The sequence below is a fragment of the Triturus cristatus genome, chromosome 4_1 (assembly GCF_964204655.1).
Source record: "Triturus cristatus chromosome 4_1, aTriCri1.1, whole genome shotgun sequence".
Taxonomy (NCBI): domain Eukaryota; kingdom Metazoa; phylum Chordata; class Amphibia; order Caudata; family Salamandridae; genus Triturus; species Triturus cristatus.
This window is the reverse complement of record NC_140585.1, coordinates 1,237,139,847-1,237,160,025: the sequence shown is the minus strand read 5'-3', so window position 1 is coordinate 1,237,160,025 and position 20,179 is coordinate 1,237,139,847. Positions and strand designations below refer to the sequence as shown.

General features: G+C 41.5%; 1 long non-coding RNA gene across 2 annotated transcripts in view; it reads left to right on the top strand.

Annotated features, from left to right (window-relative positions):
* The window catches only part of LOC146856491 (uncharacterized), a 160,245-nt gene that overhangs the window by 65,257 nt on the left and 74,809 nt on the right, over positions 1-20,179 (top strand). The window contains exons 3-4 of one of the 2 annotated variants that reach the window (XR_014981501.1): positions 6,446-6,505; positions 9,865-10,119. This is a non-coding gene — a long non-coding RNA (uncharacterized LOC146856491). Of the gene's footprint in view, positions 1-6,445; positions 6,506-9,864; positions 10,120-20,179 lie in introns of those variants that run through there. The other variant, XR_014981500.1, reaches the window with a different exon arrangement.

The window sequence follows — 20,179 nt, the reverse complement described above, 5'->3', positions numbered from 1 at the left end:
TCCATCGACCTGATCAAACCACACTATGTGGCCGATACGAAGTAGTAGGCCAAATGGACTCCGCCAATGTAGCAGACGCACTCCTCTAGCTACAATCCAAGAGGTTCAAACTGAGGGACTCATCACCTTTGAAGAATCTGCAGTAAGAAGTAAAGGACTAAGCAACAAAGCTATGGAACTTGTCCCTCTTGAAACCCAAATAACAGTTCGTCCTGATACACCTGTATACAGCGAAGTAACAAGTGATCAACTGGTTCCAGCGAACTCCACAAATCCTGATGCAATTCCAACCATTGACAGAACTGCCTCTGGCTATTTCATTAACTTTGATACGTTTTCTGAGGATCCCAGCGAACCTGAAACGACGCCAGCACAAAGAACTTTCAAAAAACAAGCAACAGATTTTTTTCATCTCCTGCAAAAGACTTAGATGGTTTCACCATGGATTGAACTATGGATTGTTTTGGGAATATTCTTCTTTCTACTTTGGTTAGCTCTGGTATTAACGCTGGGTATGCTGATAAATGGAAGATATATTCAAGTGTACACAGCAAGTAAAAGAGTGAACTTACTTCTCCAGCCACAAAAATCATCCCATCGTGAAGCAAGAGACTTGTCAGCAGTGAACATCACAGCCGTTCCTGTACATGATAGTATAGTTTGGGACCAAACCGAATATGAAATTTTTTGACCATCGGAGCTTTTGAAGATTCCACATTTACTTAAAATTTCATTAAGTGACTTTATTACCTCTAGTACCTTTTCTGATGATTGGGACTTCAAGACTGTTAATAACATGATGTCTGATCTAGAGATGTCTACTGTATTCACAAATCATGAATATTTAGAGGGTTCATCAGACTATGAGCAAATGTATTGTTATAACCACTATGGTCATCATTTCTTGCATAAATCTGCAACACCTAGAAATGTTTTTATGTATAACCAATGGGAACGTTGTCTTACACCTCCAAAGGGTAGTTCAAAAACTTTTGCAATGAAAGTTCCATATTTTTCAGGCTACAATTTGTCTAATCCGGAAACATTTTACTTTCAAAATGTGAACAAGACAGGAACGAAAAATATGTTAACAAATACGAAACAGATTTATTCTATGAGCCTGTATCATCCCTGAGCAAATTATGTTTTTGAGTGACACTGTCCAGCAAACGTCTTGCCTTAGATTAGCCTGGATCAAAGACATGAACACACCGACCATACCTATACCTGCAAGCAATAGCACTACACGGGGGTAGGTCGACATACATAATATTTTGCATCACAACAGATCAGATCCAGAATGGAATAAATTGTTGCTCTGGCCCACAGACACGAATAACTGTCAAGATCGATTCCTGAACAAAACACAGGGTTTCACTATCAATAGGCCAGACCCACGCTATGTTCAAAGACAGTATCCCGGGGTAGTAACAACATACAGTGTAGGGAAACTTTGCTTTGATTGGCTACAGAAAGCTACACTGAAGGATGTAAAACAACACTTAACTTTACTTCAGAAGGCGCAGACCTTAGGGAATTCTTGCTGGGACCAAGAAAACCACGTCAAAAACATTTCATATATGCCGGTATCTACGCTGCTTATAATGAAGCATGGAAGGTTACCCAAGCAGAGACTGCAGAACGAATACAAGAAATTGATTGTATTAATTTAGAGAAAACTCTCTCTGTAGTAGACAATCGGTTAACGACTCTGTCGTCCAGAATATATTCATTGGACAGCATTGTGTCTTCTGTCATAGACATAATGGAACACGACTTGGTCATGTTGCAACATGGTCAGTCTCAGCTACGTTCTATAATGCTATTGGGCTGGACACTACAAAACCTGTGTGCAGGCTATGTGCTTTGGCGTTTAATCAATACTACGTCACTGTTTTCAGAATTCAATCGCACTGATAAACAGATCAGACTGGCACAAAGGGGAGCAGACTACATGAAAAGAAGAGCCTTCCAAGGTTTCTTGTAATTAGAGTAGATTTATTCACAGTTCAGCATCCCAGCATACAACACCTTCATCATCTTAGTTCTTTCCTCCAGTCACTGGCTAACCTCGGAACCTCCATTCCTTTACATTCTTTTCGTAGCTAAGTAACCACCCCATGACATCAGCTCTAGATATCTTTACATATCTCCTTTTTTTACAACAAATAACAAAAACATAGATTGGTAAGATAAAACACAGCATAAGATAATACATTATAACTCTAATTTCATGACTGAAACTATTTAACTCCAAATTGTCATTGACATTGACGTTTCTATGGTTGGCGTACTTTACACACATTTCCCAAACTCCAAGTTGTGCCATCTTCCAAATCGACAACATTGGATCTCACACCTTTAACTTGAAAAGGCCCAAGGTACTTGCTTTCCCCTTTACGAATCCATTCGTTTCTCCGCACTACTACCCAATCACCTCTTTGAACACAAACTGTTTTTACACCTTTTCTGGAATCATATAACCCTTTCATTCTTTCTTGATTCCCTTGCACCTTTTTCAACATTTCCTCATGATCAACCCATATCTTTTCCTTCTTACACAGCCACACGGGACACTCTTTCTTCCCAGGCTCCCTTCCTTTAAGTGACACAAAAGGAGCTACTCCTGTACTAGAATGTGGAGTAATCCTGTGCATCCACATCATTGTTCTCAATTCTTCTCTCGACAATCCGTTAGCAAGTGATAATTGTATGTTTTCCATAACAATTCGATTAGTTCTTTCCACTAAACCATTTGCTTGAGGTCTGAAAAGAGCCACTCTCTCATGTACAATTCCCAACTTGTTCAAATAATCTACCATCTCTCTTGATACAAACTGCACCCCATTATCAGTCACGATACTACCTGGCAATCCTTCCTCCAGAAAAACCCTTTCAAGAAATGTTATGACATTACCTGTACTAATTTCACCCATGGTCTGTATTACAAACCATTTGGAATGATAATCAACTAGGACTAAGATAAATCTATCCCTCATTCCTAATTTATTAACCGGCCCAATAAAGTCCATGGCTAATTTTTCCCAAGGTTTTGACGGAAACTTAGTACACTCTAGAGGAGGTTGACGCACAATCTTTGATTTGTCACTATTCAAACAAAATTGACAATCTTTCACCAAAGCCTCCACTTCACTATCAATTCCCGGCCACCAGAATGACTCTCTAGACATCCCTTGACCTGGATGACCCTCATGAATTATTTCCAAAATCTGTTTCCTTACCTCCTTTGGAGGTATGATCTGCCACCTTCTCATAATATTGTCACCACAAAGACTTAATTCTTCTTTAATTTTAAAGAATTCTATCAAAATCAGAATCCTTGCAGTTATGCAAATTCCAGCCCTGAACAACTCTTAACTACACTTTTTCCAACACTGGATCATTCTTCATAGCTCTCTCCCAATCCTCAGACAACAAAGCACACACTCCTACATTACCACAGACATCACCACTTACATCACCACATACTTCATCAAAATCTTCCTCCAAAGGCATCCTCGATAAACAATCCGCAATTACATTCTTCTCTCCCTTAACATATTCCACCTCATAGTTAAACTCCATGACCGATAGTAACCATCTAGAGATCCTTGGTGTCACACTTCCTTCCAAACCTTTCCCTCCTTTAAAGATATATAGTAAGGGCTTGTGGTCAGTTCGCACTTTGAACGGGATACCCCATAAGTAAAATTTGAAATGACACATACCCCAGCAACACGCTAATGCTTCTCTCTCTATCACTGAATATGACCTCTCTGCACCTTGCAGCCTTCTACTTGCAAATCCAATAATTTTTTCTTCACCTTTAATTACTTGTGATAATACCGCCCCGATTCCAACACCGCTAGCATCTGTGGTTAGAAACGTTCTCCCACCAACTTCAAACCGTCCTAACGTGGGTGCTTCAGAAATTTTCTTTTTTACAAGTTCAAAACTTGTTTTGCATTTTTCTGACCATTCAAATGGGACACCTTTCTTCATAATTTCTCTTAAGGCCTCAACTTTTTCCGCAAAATTGTTTACATATTTTGAGCAATATTCTGCAAGACCTTGAAATGACCTTAATTCATCCTTATTCTTGGGTTCTGGTGCCAAAGTCACAGCCTTAACAATACTTTTTCTCGGTTTTATCCCTTCTGTACTTATTTCGTGCCCCAAATAATCAACTACACCCTTTCTCAGCTGACATTTTTCCCTTTTTATAATCAAATTGTGTTTTTCAAGTCTTCTCATTACCTCTTCAAATAATCTATCATGATCACAATGATCTCTTCCTGCAATCAAAATGTCATCTTGAAAGCACCATACGTTTTTCATGTCTCCAAAAATACTTTTCATCGCCCTCTGAAAGACAGCTGAAGCTGATGCTAGACCAAATGGCATCCTTTTGTACCTGAATGCACCTAAGGGCGTGGCAAAGGAAGTTAAGTGCCTGGATGCTTCATGCAAGTTAATTTGATGATATGCTGCTGACATATCTAAAACGCTAAAAACTTGTCCTTTTCCCATAGTTGATAGCATTTCAGATATGTTCGGTAGAGGCTCCCTATCTACCCAAATATTTTTGTTTAAATCGCGCAAGTCAATACATAAGCGAATTTTTTTCCCATCATTTGGCGCAATCACAATCGGAGCCAACCATTCAGAGGCTTCTATTGGCTCGATGATACCTTGATTTAATAAATTATCAATCTCTTGACGTAGAGGTTCTAACATCAAATTAGGTACATTTCTTACTTTGTGGACTACTGATTTCGCATTGTCCTTTAAAATAATCTGATGCGAAAATCCCTTTAACAATCCTAATCTAGAAGAAAACACATTGGGATATTTATCAAACAATTCCCCGTCCTCAGATATGTCTTGCACATTTGTTTTCTCTAAGACCATAACTGGTTCCTTGGCGTTTGGATCAATTATGATGTTTAAATCTTTTTGATGTCTCCATCCTAGGAGATCTGATCCAAAGTCCGTAATATAGACTCTTCCCCTCACCGCTTCATTTTTAAATCTTAAGGTCATCCAACACATTCCTAGAATTTCTATTCTTTTCCCAGCATAACCTACTGCACGGATGTCTGATTTGCATATAGACGAATTATGATCTTCAGACCAATTTTTTTCAAAGGAATTTTTTGACACAAGAGTGTATAAACTTCCTGAATCTTCTAATATTCTAATCTCCCTTCCATCAAGCGTAATATTACAGTGTGGTTTTTCTAATTTATCTGTACTTTCCATTTTCACATTAGTATTGGACAATTCCTTGATCTCATTTACCGGAGCTTCTTCTTGATCTACATTAACCATCAAAAAGATATCATCTACATATTCGCAGACATCCTCTACCTTTTGAATCTTATTTCTTCCAATTCCTTTTGTTCGACACATTTTAGAGAAATGTCCCCTCTTACCACAATTTCTACATAATGTCCCTCTTGCAGTACAATTAAGACTAGTAGCTATATGCCCAGGAGCACCACATCTGAAACATTTGATTTCTCTTGGTTGATAACTTGTTTTAAACGACTGGGGTGATACTCTCTTAATGTCAAGATTAATCTTTGCGTCACTTTTGCTGTCATTCTTTTTCTCGATAAGTTCCACTTTCTCTTGCTTGAAGCTAATAACAGGTTTATCCATTTCCTGTATCCATATATCTGTATGTTCCATTGCCTTTGCAATACCAATTGCCTCATCTAAGCTATACTCTTTTGTTAACAACTTTTCTCTTATTTCTTTATTATTTACACAACGCACCAACTGATCTCTAATTAAAGAGTCATTTAACTACTCAAACTTACATGACACTGCTAACCCTCTCAAGGTCGATATGTATGATTTTATATCTTCACCTTCTTTTTGGCTTCTGGAAAAAAAATTATGACGTTCAAGTACAACATTCGTTGTAGGTTTAAAGTGCAATTCTAGTATCTGCAAGGACATATCATATATGTTAGTAGTTTGACCATCTCCCATACCTAATGATATTTCAGGTATCTCTTCATAGATCCTTCTACCTTCTACTCCTAAATGGTGCAAAAGGATAGTTTGACGCCTAACAGGACCGTATTTGTCTCCCCCAATAGCTAAAAGGTAAGTTACAAACAATTTTTTCCACTGTAACCATGGTATTAATGGTTCTCCAGGAGACACCAAAAAGGGAGGTGGGGATGACATGGATTGGTCTGACATTATCACCTGCAAAAGAATAAAGTTAAATTTAAAATAAACATTTAAAACAATAAGTTAAAATAATAACTTGAATAATGGCCTATTAAGACTATTATCGTTATTTCCTTGAATGTTTCAGCTTCTGACTTCCTCTCAGTGGAGTAGTTCTTTATTTAATGTCTGATGCAAAGGTTTAGTCCTTTTTTAATGTTGTTGTAACTGATAGTCCTTCTTTCCCTTTTTGTTCCAGCTTTATTATTCCTTTCGTGAACACGGAGTGGAGAACAATGAAACGAGATCCAGATAAAACGTGAGTATATAATTTTGTTTTAAACTGTTTCTGCACCTATTTGCACCGATTTATTTCACCCTTTTACGTGTGATGTAACGTGGACTTACATTGTACGATTCGAGCGCGAGGGAAACGCGCGATGTTGAAATGATGAAGAGTTGCACGAGACACCCGGTGAGCGCGCTGCCAATTCAAAGATAAACAGTCAGCATGCATGCCTCATTCGTGCGCGAAGGAAACACGCGATGCGAATGTGGTTAGGCACGCGAGTACTGGTCTTTTTTTTTTTTTTTAAAACAAAATGCGCTAATTCTGTGAACGAGTGCATCGAGTGTTTATTTAGTAAAGAAATATTAAACTAGCGCACCCGAACACCGTGCTCCGTAATTGGAAACTACAAAAGTCCTAAGTAAGCTTAAAAGAACGAAACCAATCCAACCAATCTTCAAACGTTTCACTGTTTGTGGCAAAACGCTTAAAACGAAACTAATCCGACAAATCTTGAAGCGTTTCACTGTATGTGGCAAAATCCTTTGTACATTACAGCAGTATCTGGAACCACGCAACCAAAGGAGGTGAAATTTCAATCATTACGTGCAGGAACTGCTATCAATCTCATTAGGTGCAGCAGCTGTCAGCAATCCCAATCACTGTTGCTAGAGAATATTAGATAACACTCCTTTATAGTTTTTTTTAAATTGTAGAGTCTTTGAGTACGAAAAACTGAGTTTTTGATTAAGTACTCACAGAATTGAGAACTTTTGCCTTTATCGTGCCCTCATCTTCCTTTATCTTTTTTTTGATGGTCCAAGGATGGGATGCTGGTCTTTGCCTCCTTGCGCAGACCACTCGTCGCCATGAAAAGAAGAGCCTTCCAAGGTTTCTTGTAATTAGAGTAGATTTATTCACAGTTCAGCATCCCAGCATACAACATCTTCATCATCTTAGTTCTTTCCTCCAGTCACTGGCTAACCTCGGAACATCCATTCCTTTACATTCTTTTCGTAGCTAAGTAACCACCCCATGACATCAGCTCTAGATATCTTTACACTACGCTATGCTGAGCATTGAAAAACTGGAAAAATTACCATTCACGGTGGCAGAAAAACCAACCACTGAGTCGATCATACGTGGTAAAATTACTCTGCCTGTTACAACTTTCCATTTTCAATATTGCCTAAAACATATACCAGTTGGCAAATATGAAAGGTTGGGTAAAGGATACATCAAGACATCCTGGGATTTACCTTACACACATAGATGTTGGAGTGGGGAACATGAAGTGTTTCTTAGCGGTGAAAACTGTGAACACACACTAAGCTGTTCTCTCCTTTGTCTGGTATTAACTTACACGGGGCCTGTGATGGTTCCACTACAAACTTATCCTGTCACCTGCAAGGTTCACCGGCTGCAGTGATTAATCCAATTTTTGGCCAACTTTCTAATGGGAGTTACACTATGTTGAATGATCACAGCTGCTGTGGCATGTTGCCAGGTATTCCATATCTAGTTACGGTTACATCCAGGGTCACTTGCTGTATGCAAGTCTTGTTTCCACAAATAGACACAGTCAGGGAGTCGCCTTTGTGGCCTTCATCTCTTCTATACGAATTGATACTCTAAGCGGAATGAAAGTCATTCTTTTACAAAAAACAGTGCCACTGACCTCGGCCAAAGAAACCTATGATCTCCAAGTTGCAAGGACTTCTGCGGAGATACATTCCCTTTTGTATACAAACTGCCCTGAACATTTCTCAGAAATGTTAGGTCGTATCTTAAACATGTCTGATACGGGCGATATTATACATGTATTTAAGAACGTGTGTGCAGGACTGTTAGCACCTTTTCAAGCAGTCCTCAGCATAGTTCCAAACTTCATGCATTCTGTGTTTGGCGGACTGCCGCTCCTTTTAGCACTCGTTGCAGGGATCCTATTTTTGCTCGTACTGCTACGATATGGCAAGCCTCATCACCAGCGTCACTCCAGGCACCATAGAGAGAGCTCTATTGGAGATGAAGTGTCGTGAGCGCATCGTCAACATTTTGGGTTTACCTCGTCTACGAGAATTAAACACCACATGGTTTCTGTCATTCAGACCAATCTGGCAAGATTGCATCTCACCTGTTCTACGCTGCCTGCTCTGCGGTGAAGAATGCGTGCTAGACATCTGTCTAACACTCCTATCAGTCATGCCTACGGATATCGATACTCTGCTGTACCCGGTAACGGCCCATGCTCTGTGTTGTCCCCAGCGGCTACCAATCCTGATGACGGCATTCATTGAGATCTCACAGACGCAAATTGCTACTGCTGAGGTACGAGAGGAAACAACAGGCACGCAGGTAACATCCGATTCGAACATAGCTGATGCAACCAATGCTGAAGGCGATAGTTCACATCTATGTGCAGTTAATCTTCTAAACGAGGTATTCCAACTTTCACCTACAATGGTAGATGACTTTTTGTCTACAGGATTAGAAGATTTCATGTTTTCTCCAGACCCACACACTGACTTTTGATTCAGGCACACAGTGTTCCGCTGAGACTCTGAATTTGGCCTTAATTCTTTTCAGACAAGGGACTAACTTTGGAACTTCTTTCCTATGATAATTTTTTTTTTCCAAATTCGAATTTGTTTTCATTTTTTGGCACAAGTAATCTGCTTATAGTAGAACTATTCATAGAGAACAGAATTCTTTGAAAATCTTCCAGGGACATTATGACACCTTGTCACATCAGCAATTGATTTGTGTTAACCTAATATGAAATGGTTTCGGCCCTCTTTTTTTCTGTATTAACGAGCCATTTCATCATATGTATATATTTCTGGTTCATTCTTGTTGGCATTTTCAATGCACGCATATACTTAGAATGAAACATTGCTTTTAATATGTACAGCACCTTATGCATAGCAATGGTTTTTGTAATGCATTTTTAGAACATATGTTTTTAGATATGTTTTAGCATGTTTTAGATTATCATGCGACACTCTCTTTTAGACATGTTTAGTATGTTTAGGATTTAGTAATGTCGTTCATACGAAACTGGAGTGGGTGTTGTGTGTAGATTTAGATTCCGTATATAGGTTTCCCGATTTATGCCCTTATATAGGTACAATTCATATTGCCCTTATTTAGGCATAGAAAATCATCCAGCCCTTATTTAGGCATTGTCCATGCTAACCAAATACAGGCATGGTCACCTACATCCATTAATCCACATCACAACGAGTTCTTGGAAAACCAGACTCTTAAGCCTTTAGGAATTTCCCTTGCTTGGATATTGATTTCTCCAAGAACTAATTTAGTATGCATGAACATCTATTCCTTAGAGTTCATTCATGACGTTCTGATGCCCCACTTTTACATCAATACAGGCATTCCTAAATACCTTCAAGGTATAAATATACCTGCACTTGCCCTGGTAAACAACGGTTCCGGTACGGTCCAGCTCGACTGCCTACTTACGGTTCGCCACTGCAAGTTCGGTAGGAGATCGACTCCCAGCCTGATGCACTGACCAGACGCTGTCATCCTCCTCGCAGAGAATCCAGCTCCAGTGTTTCTGACTCCCCTTGTGGGGTGTTAGATATCGAGTCCTGGAAAGAGATTCCAACCTCACACATTCTAAGGTATGGAGCAGACTAGAACTTAGAGAAACTTTTGGCAACTCTTGGCAAAACTATAGCTATAGCTAGCTATACTTTGGAAAACAGCACCTACTTCTTACCTCGTACTACACTTAGGTTAGGTACACTGGGGTAGAACTATTTAGAAGCATCAGATGAGTATTCACATTTTAGCCTGTGTTATTTATGTATGTATTTTATAAATATATGTCATAGCTACAAACCATGCTATTGCAGTATTATTTTATCTTACTGCTAACTCTGTACATATTGTACTTCGCAGCTTGTCTTACGATTGTAGCAGTTCATATCTCTTGCATGAGAAATAAGACTGTTCAATAAACCCTTTTTATTGAAACGCCTGTCTCTCTATTTCTGTGCAACTCTGTAGAAACGAAGCATGCACGATTTACTGAGTGAAACTGTTATCTATTGTTTCCACGGTTCTGAGATTGTTCCGACTCAAAGGGAAACAAAGTTGTCATGTTTATGCGGTTGTCAGAAACTAATCCCTTCTTGTATATTCGAGAAGTTTCTAGGGACCTCTAAGTTAGCTGGCACACACAAGTAATTAAGTTTAATGTACTCGATAGAGACATACTGACCTCAGTCCTATGTCAAATCTATAGTGCATATTGTTCCAATGCGCAGAGCCTATCAGGGATATAGGAACTACACTAGAGTAGGAACTCTTGCCTGTTCCACTACAACAAGGCTGCCTATCAGAGACTGCTGAAACTAAACATATATCATCTTTGACTCTGGAGAACAATCCTCAAATACAACAAAAGCATTGAAGGTTGCTAAATAGGATAAATGGATAGCTAACTTCATATACCAAACGTACGCCTTACGAACAGCAGTGTAAGGTTCCAACCTCTGATCCACTCCATCTACACCACCCATGTGCTTATAATAGTCTAAAATGCAGACAGTTTGCGCACTTTAGCAACCTGACCCCAAACAGGCACAGGTGAAGAAGTACTTTCATCATGGATGGTAGTCAGCATGTAGACATCTCTCCTTTCAGAAAATTTCACAGCCAGAAGTTCAACGTTCGCAAGGCACTGCATTGTCCCTTCTCAAGTTTTTTACAAACAAGCTCTTTTGGGTAACCTTAATGGTTAGAGTTGATTGTGCCACAAGCAACAGTGTCCACTTTGAACAATTCCCTGAACAATTGCACACCACTATAAAAGTTATCTACGTATAAATGGTGACCTTTGTTAAAAAGTCCTCTACCAAGTTTCCACACAGTCTTCTCAGTAACTCCAAAAGTGGATGGCTAACCAGGGGGGGCAATACTGAAATGCTTACCGGTGTACACCCTGAAATTATAGACATAGCCAGTACTACTGTCAGACAGCACATACATCTTAATTCCATAATGTGTCCTCTTGCTAGGAATGTACTGCCTAAAAAAACAGCCCTTGAACAGAACCAAAGACTCATCCACAGCTATTTCGTACCCTGGAACATAGATCTCTGAAAATCGATCTACAAAGTGATCAAGGACAGACTGAACCTTAAAAAGATGGTTACAATCAGGGTGATCTTGTGGCAACGCTAAAGCATTATCAACAAAATTCAGCATCCGAAGAAGAAGCAAATACCGCTTATGACTCATGATTGCAGGAATTATAGCCGTTGCTATCAAGGGACTAGTAGACCAATATGAAGACACTATTGGCTTCCTTATCAGGACCATCAAAAAATTTAAACCCAAGAACTTCTTCAACTCATCCAGATTTGTGAGAGTCTACCGGGTAGCTCTAGAGTGGGGCTTAAGTCTGGCACTGTTGTCCCTCAAATACTGTACAGCACACAAATTATTCTGCTCAACAATCTCATCCAATAATACATCGTCCATAAACAACTGAAAAAAATATATAGGCAAAGGTTTTCAGTATTCACTCTACACCCTGCAACACCACTAAAGGCAGGCAACCTCGGTTGAAACATCTTGGGGCAACCCAGAGTTCAGCACTTCCAATGAGAAGCCTTTCAGCCCCAGGCTGCAATCCAGATGGCTTTTGCTGCCCTATATCAGATGCGGAGTCAGTCTCATAATCATGTTCAGAGTATGAAAAGCATACCAACAACCTACTGAGCAGTTAACCTGCAGCTAGCCATAATCCTTATAAAACAAGTAACTTGATAAACAAGTCAACAATATCCAAAACCGTTGAAAATAAGTAATAAACAAAGTGTGGCTTGATCAAACAAAAAGTTAAAACTACTACCATATAGCAACTGCAAGGTTAAGACAATCAAATCAAAGCACACAAAGACCTATACACTGTAAATACCACTCCCTTGCCAGAGACAGCTAGACTCACCAGCACCTACTCTGCAAAGACACAGCAAACACCAACGATATCCCACTAGAAAGGAATAACAAAACAAAATGAAATGCAAGACAAGACAATAAACATTGTGATTAAATACAAGGAGAATTTAACACACAATCAAACAGAAGCTATATATGCTGCTTTTATTACATTTCCAAAAACTCACATTCATGCAGATCTTTGTACTCATTTGGAGTGAACAGTACAAAAAACGTTTTCTTACCAAACACTTTCAACTACACAAACTGCAGATCTACCAGTGCCGAAACCGCAAGCACGAGTCACACCAAAGGAAAACAAAAGCTTTGCACTAGAATAAAAAGGAGAAATAAAACATTATGATCACAAATGATGACAAAAAATAAAACAGTTAACATTATAAAACACTATGAAGTCTGCCAGTCACCATTAAAATGAGAGCCACACACAGTCATCCAAATGCCAGTCCGCACACACCACCAGCCAAGCGCTGCATCACACACACCATCAACCAAGGGCCATTTCATGCACACCGCTATCCAAGCGCTAGCCCACACACACCAAGTACAAACAGGCCGTCAGCTGAACTCCAGTTCACACACACAGAAACCTTCCCTGGTGTCTAATGGTTTTCTGCCCTGCTGGGGCAGATGGGCCCAAATATATGTCTGATCTTCCCCCAAGCACGGCAGAAACAGACAAAAAATATAGCCCTTCATGGGAGTGACCCTTACCCAAGGGGCTGCTCCCCAAAACAACAATGTTCATGTGAGAAAAAAATCCCTAGTGGCTTCTGCCCCCATTGGAAGCAGATGGGCATAAAAATATACGGCTGATCTGCCCCAAGGGGGGCATAAGTGGCCACAATAAATGCCCCTCATAAAAGAGAATGACCCTTGTTAAAGGGGCCACTCCCCAACAGCGCCAAATCATTATTTCCCTGGTTCCTAAACCTAAAAATATGGCCGATCTGCCACCAAGGGAGGGGGGGGGGGGGCAGAAAAGACCAAAATATTTAGCCCCTCAAGGGGAGCGACCCTTGGGCAGTGGGCGACTCCCCAAAACATTATGCGCCATATATGATAAAATCCCTGGTGGTCTAGTGGCTTCTGTACCCCCTTGGGCCCGATGGACCTAAAGATACAAGGCTGATCTGCGCCGGGGGAGAAACGTCCAAAATATTCACTCCCAAAAGGGGAGCGACCCTTGCCCAAGGGGCCACTCCCCAAAACATTTTGCACCATATACAATAATATCCCCGGTTGTCTAGTGGCTTCTGACCCCTTGGGGTCAGATGTGCCTAAAACGAATCCCTGGTGGCCTAGGGGCTTCTACCGCCCCTTTGAAGCAGATGGGCCTGAAAATACAAGGCCAATCTGCTCCAAAGGGGGCAGAAACGTCCAAAATATTCACCCCTAAAAGGGGAGTGACCCTTGCCTAAGGGGTGGCTCCCCATAATCATTACATACACGTATATATAAAATCTGTGGCTTTTAGGGGGTTTTGTTCCCCCCACCCCCCCACCCTGGAGCTTGATCGGCCAATCTAACCAGAAGGGGGGGGGGGGCCTAAATACAAAAAAACATGTTGCCCAAGAAATTAAATCCCTGGAGCCTAGTGGGTTTCGAACCACCTGCGGGCAGATCAGCCAAAAAACTGGCAATATAGCCTTCGGGGGAAGGGGGGGGCGAAACATGCGTTAAAAATGTCTCCCAAGGAACGAGACCTGCCTAAGGAGTCGCTCCCCTACACACACAAAGAAAAATCCCTGGTGGATGGATTCTTGCTTCACGATCGCGGGCTGCAATCGCGATTGTGGAGCAGGAATCCATTCTCTCTTGGGACGCGCTGTAAGTCCACGGCAGCATATGATGGCGTCGGCACTCCTTGAGCTCGCCAATGACATTAGAAAGCAGAGGGGAGGGTTGGGGGTGACAGCGGAAGCCCTTCTGCTGCCATCCCAGGTAGTGGCCCCTTAGAAATTGTTTCTAATTGATTTTTTTATTACCTTTATTGGCATGTAGATATCACAGAGACAGCATTACAATCAAATGTTGAGATAACAACGTATTCCACCATTCCTCCTTATCAATCATAGCATATGCATCAATCATTATATCGCTCTCCTCATCACAATACACTATCTGTGCAAGTCAAAGAGACTGAATAAGGGAGAGTCCTTATTCCCACTTGCTTGAACCTACATTAGTGCCTTATGTGCCACATGTACGTTTTCAAAATCTCTACATAAATCATGCCAATCCTAACTTTGAATGTACCCCTCCTTCCCCTTCCCCCCTTCCCGTTCCAACTAGAGTCCCAGCTTCAGTTTGTGTCCATGCATGGTTGTTATAACTATTCCTTAGTGTTTGCCATGTGTCATGCCATTTCCCTGCCCTAAATTCCTCTTTCAATGTGACATCCATCTCTTGTGTAGACTCTTGGATTCCCGTATTCCGATCCCCCCTGAGATCCACTAACATTTGATACCACGCCCGGAGGTTTTCTTCTAGTTTTTCGTCTTTACAAACCTGTTTCATTCTCACCCTTTCCGCCGTTGCCCATTCACATATGTCTTTCAGCCACTCCCTAAACTGCGGAGGCCCAGGCTGGAGCCATGCTATTATAATTCGCCTTTTTGATAGCACCAACCCTAAAGAGAGAAAACGTCGATTTAATTTTTTGTTTTTATGGTTAGGTAATAGGCCTAACAGTACTTGTCAGATCTAGAGACTACCCATCCCATGGCTCTCTGAAGGTGTGTTATCACTGAGTCCCAGTAGGAACCGAGTGTGGGGCACATCCAGACAATATGGAGAAAATCCACTGCCTGAGATCTACATCTCGGACACTCATCACTTCGGGTTGGGAAGATCCTGTGCAATCTGCACAGGGTGAGATACTCTTGGTGGACTATATTGTATTGTGGAAGTTTGAATCGTGCATTGGAGCTAACTGCACGCACACCCTTGTGTACTCTCAGGTTCAGATAGCCTAAACTTAGTAATGTCCCTCCTAAAGAAAGCAACTTACCCCGTACAGTAAGGGCATTCCGTAAAATTACACCGTAATTATTAAGTAACAGGTTGGCTGTGACGAAGTCCACTCTCAATGGCGCGACAATCAAAGATGCAGATTTGATAGACAGCTGGATTGATTCTGCCTTCCAAACATTGGCACCGGAAAGTAGTATCAAACAACATCGCTCAAAAGTACCCAGTCCTTGGTTCACCCCTTCCCTTAAAAAACCAAAGTCCGCCTGCAAACAGAAAGAGAGGCGATGGAGGGTAAACTATTGTCCAGCAGCCAAGGCTGACTATAAAGCGGAATTAGGGAAGTACTATAAAGAAATTAAATTTCAAAAAAAGCCTTTTTTGAGGCTACAATTCTATTGGCAGGAAATCATTCCAAATAATTTTTTTAAATTGTTAAATGTTTTTCTGTGCCAGAAGTGTGCTCCAATGAGAAACCTCCTTCCGAGGAATGGTGCGAGTTGCTCGCTTCATTCTTTCAGGAAAAAATAGACACTATTCAGGCCAACCTCCCGTCCCGCATGATGGGAAACAACATATCAGAAGTCGTCTTAGGGGTGATAGAAAACCAGAAGGAGCCAGGTCATGACCCAACCTCTAATACGAACGTTTGCTCATTAAACTTTTTTTCTCCTATCTCCTTGAACGACTCTCTGCAGGCCTTAAAATGCCTCAAGTCAGGTTGCCCGCTGGACCCTGCCGCCTCCACTATCCTTGTCTTGGGGTCAGAGGCTATCAATCCACTCATGAACCAGCTACTGAATACTTCCTTCTCGTCAGCCACTGATCCTACTAAATGGAAAAAAGCTAAGGTCATGCCGTTGCTAAAAAAAAGCCAATTTAAAGAAATGGGGTGACCCTGTGTCCCTCAGAACCTGGGTATGTGTAATATATAAAGAAGTGGTTCTGTCGGGAAAGTGTCAATTGCTTTGTACTGGTGAAATCACTGTATTCACAACATTAGATTTTTCGTAAAGTAACTATAGTTTATATTGAAGGTTCAACGTCCCTGCTGGAGAACCAAAACTGTATTGTTTCAACACACCACAAAGACAGTTATATTTTAGTCCAAAAAATATTTTGTATTGTACATGAATTACTGAACAAGGCTGTCAATAAAACAATACAAAGTAGAACAATAAAGTGATTAAAGTGCAAGAAGTGACTTAGTGGTGATATGTGAAAATTGTGCTATACATATATTATACAAATAGGTAACATTTAGGAGCAACAATATTGATGTAATACTGTCCAATGTTCTTAATGCATGAATACACAGCCAAGGAATGACTTTGTGTTGGGGCCAGTACAAAGCAATTGACACTTTCCCGACAGAGCTAAAAAAGCCCAGGCAGACCCCTCTGACCCTTCCAACTGTATGTCTTATCTCCCTCCTTCCAGCCTTCTCAAAACTCCTAGAGAAGTATGTAAATCAGCAGTTATCATCCCACCTCGAAATGAACGGCTTACTTCACCCTAGCCAGACAGGCTTTCACCCAAAGCACAGTACGGAAACAGCTCTGTTGAAGGTAGTGGATTTCATCCGACTTGGTCTGGAAGTAGAGTAGAAGGCAATGCTGGTTCTGTTAGACCTATCGGCCGCTTTCGACACGGTCTCACAACCGTTTCTCTTGACACAACTCCACTTGATTGACATTGGGGGGCTGGCCTGGAAATGGCTAGCATCCTTGCTAGAGGGGAGGGGACAGGAAGTATGGTGCCACCCTTACTCGGCCGGGTCTCGCAGGCTGAATGTTGGTGTCCAGCAGGGCTCGGCCCTGAGCCCAACTTTGTTTAATGTCTACCTTGCACCTATGGCCTCAATGGTAGAATCCTTGGGTCAAAAATTGTGTCCTACATGCCCTATCCCCTAGTTTAGAGGGTCTGGAGTCGCTACCGGAATTCAGCCCGCTGGAGGTGAAGGTTTTCATGGCAGATCTAAATGACCGGAAAATTTCCCAGATTTATCAATCCCTGGTCACTCATTGCTCCCCTACACTTCAGAGGCTTCGGAGGGCCTGGGAGGAGGATGTGGGCGCGCTGGAGGAGGTGGACTGAACCGAGGCCTTAGCAGCCCCACGAGATGCTGCCATAGCGATGCGACTTCGCCTGGTTCAGTTCAAGTATTTACACAGGGTCTATTTTACCCGGGTGCGCTTGTGGAGGGCAGGGTTGATCGCCTCCCCTATGTGCCTTCACTGTTGCCGAGAGGAGGGTACATTCATTCACACAGTTTGGCGCTGTCCTTCTCTTGATCACTTTTGGAGAGGGGTATTTGCCTGCCTTTCGGAGGTTCTGGGGTGGGAGTTGCTGGCCTTACTTCATGTTATGGAGGGAATAGGAGGCAAAATGTATAAGCGACACCTTATGCAACTGGGCTTTACACTGACGAAAAGAGATATTGCTAAGGCGTGGAAGGCGCCAAGGGCCCCATCGGTGGCCGCATTGAAGAATGGGCTTGACTCCTGTATGGGGCTAGAACAACCTATTTTTGTTGCTAGGGGGTGCCCACGCAAACACTACATGATTTGGAAATGGTGAGCGGATTATCGGGGACTATTGTTTGACCCGCCACCAGTGACAGAGGTCCATCCGATGGGATAACTCATATACATATCTTCAGCCTGTGGGGGCGTAATGCAGGGGGTCCCAGAGGGGCTTACCCTTCCTGATATATTTCTATGTGGTGGACAGGACTATGCGGATCTTGTGCGATCAGGGGGTGGGAGGGAGTTGGGGTATTCCCCCTTTATTTCTTTTTTTTTTTTCCTTATTATTGTTGTTGGTATGTGTTTGGATCTTATGGGTAAAAGTCAAAGTCATCATAACTGTATAGTGGGATTGTGCAGTTGCCTCTGGAGTGAAGAGCCCTGCAATATATGTGCAACTTGACAAATAAAAATTTGTTTAAAAAAAAAAAATGGTGTCCTACGCTGATGACACCCAGCTGCTGTTCATGTGGAAGAACAACGAGCCCTGCCCTCGCAAGTTAATTAGTACCTGCCTTCCAGCTGTATTTTGGTGGCTGGCCGCAAACCAGCTGAAATGTAATACCGGAAAGAATGAGCTACTTTTCTTTGGTATAGATGCAGAAAATCCACTTCAGTCCTTCTGGCCACCAGATGCTCTCACCCGTTATAAAAAATGAGGTGGTGAAAAACTTGACAACCAATTGCTCTTCCATACCTAGGCACCTGTTTTGCCTTCCTGCGTCTCTTGAGGAAGTTTCTGTTCTTTTTGTCTCGGGCTGCCAGACAGCAGGTGGTCCATGCCCTGATCGTAGCTCGCCTTGATTACGGGAACGGCCTCAATTTGGGCATGCCCATGTATTTGTTGGACAGACTTCCGCTGGTTCAAAATGCAGCGGCCGACCTATCTTTGAGCTCCCCCATAAGGCTCATGTGTCTAACCTTCTGAGGAATCTTCATTGGCTTCCAGTAAGGAAAATAATCATATTTAAGACTCTACTTGTGACTCAGAAAGCCTTATACGGGATGGGCCCTGTCTATCTTAAACGTAGAATTCCGTTCTACGTCCCACCTATAAATCTTCGTTCTTCTAATCTCTTTCTGGCCAACACTCCTCGTATTAAAAAGGCCAGGTCAGGGGGCAGGCCCTTTCCTTCCTCAGCCCATTCCTCTGAACTAAACTGCCCCTGACCCTCAGAAGCATCAAGTCTATGCCCCTGTTCCAGAAAAAGTTATAAACATGGCTTTTTTCTAGCCCGTAATTCCCCTTTTCCTTCTGTCCCACTGTTACCTTTCGGCATCCAGCACCGCATTCTGGAGCTGGGAAGCCATATAATAAAGTTCCATGCATGGGACCACCATCCCGCCCCCCCCCCCCCCGCGGCCCCAAGTCCGCAGCAACGTTGTTAATCATTCCTATTTATGTTTAATGCCCCACAAGAGATCTGTTAGAAGTTGGTCTAGCGTTCGAAAGTAGCTCCTAGGAACACTATAAAGCTAATGTTGCAGTGTGTATAGACATCTTGGCAGAATGATCATTTTAATTATTGATATTCGACCCATGAGGGACAACGGCAAATCCTGCCAGAACCTTATGGAGCCTCGCAGCCCTTCTATCACTCTGCCTCATATATAAACTTTATTTCGGTCAAACTGACCATAACATACATACATTTTTATGAATCTCATTGTTACACAGGCACAATTTATATATAAAATACAATAAAAAGTAGAAAACTTTAGCCATTTAAAATCATCTAGTTAAAAAGAGAGCAAAAAATGCTTACACATCAGGCCTTCTAATGATATAAGTTAATACAATGTATACTAGGTACAATCCAGACTACAGTTGACTAGCCAGCGTTAAAAAGAGACATACTACGTACTCCCCCAGCAGTAGACCGAGATTTAGAAAAGGAGATATAACAATGTTATAACAAAATACAGCGGTAATATAATGCATATCTTGCTGACCAATTGTGAAAAATATGTTAGCTACTGTACTACTAATATGGACTGTAATGTAAATGATTTGTCAAATTTGCCGGATTCAAATGCAGATCTTTGTTTTTCAATAAAAATTGTTTTTTAAAAAAAGAGTGACACAATATAACCATTTATCAGAATAACTAATGCCATTCATAGCTTCCTTCGGTATCTTCCCATCACTCCTAGAAAGTGCCAACGCGCATAATCAAAAATTAATGCTAGTTGCATATAAAACAGAAGATTG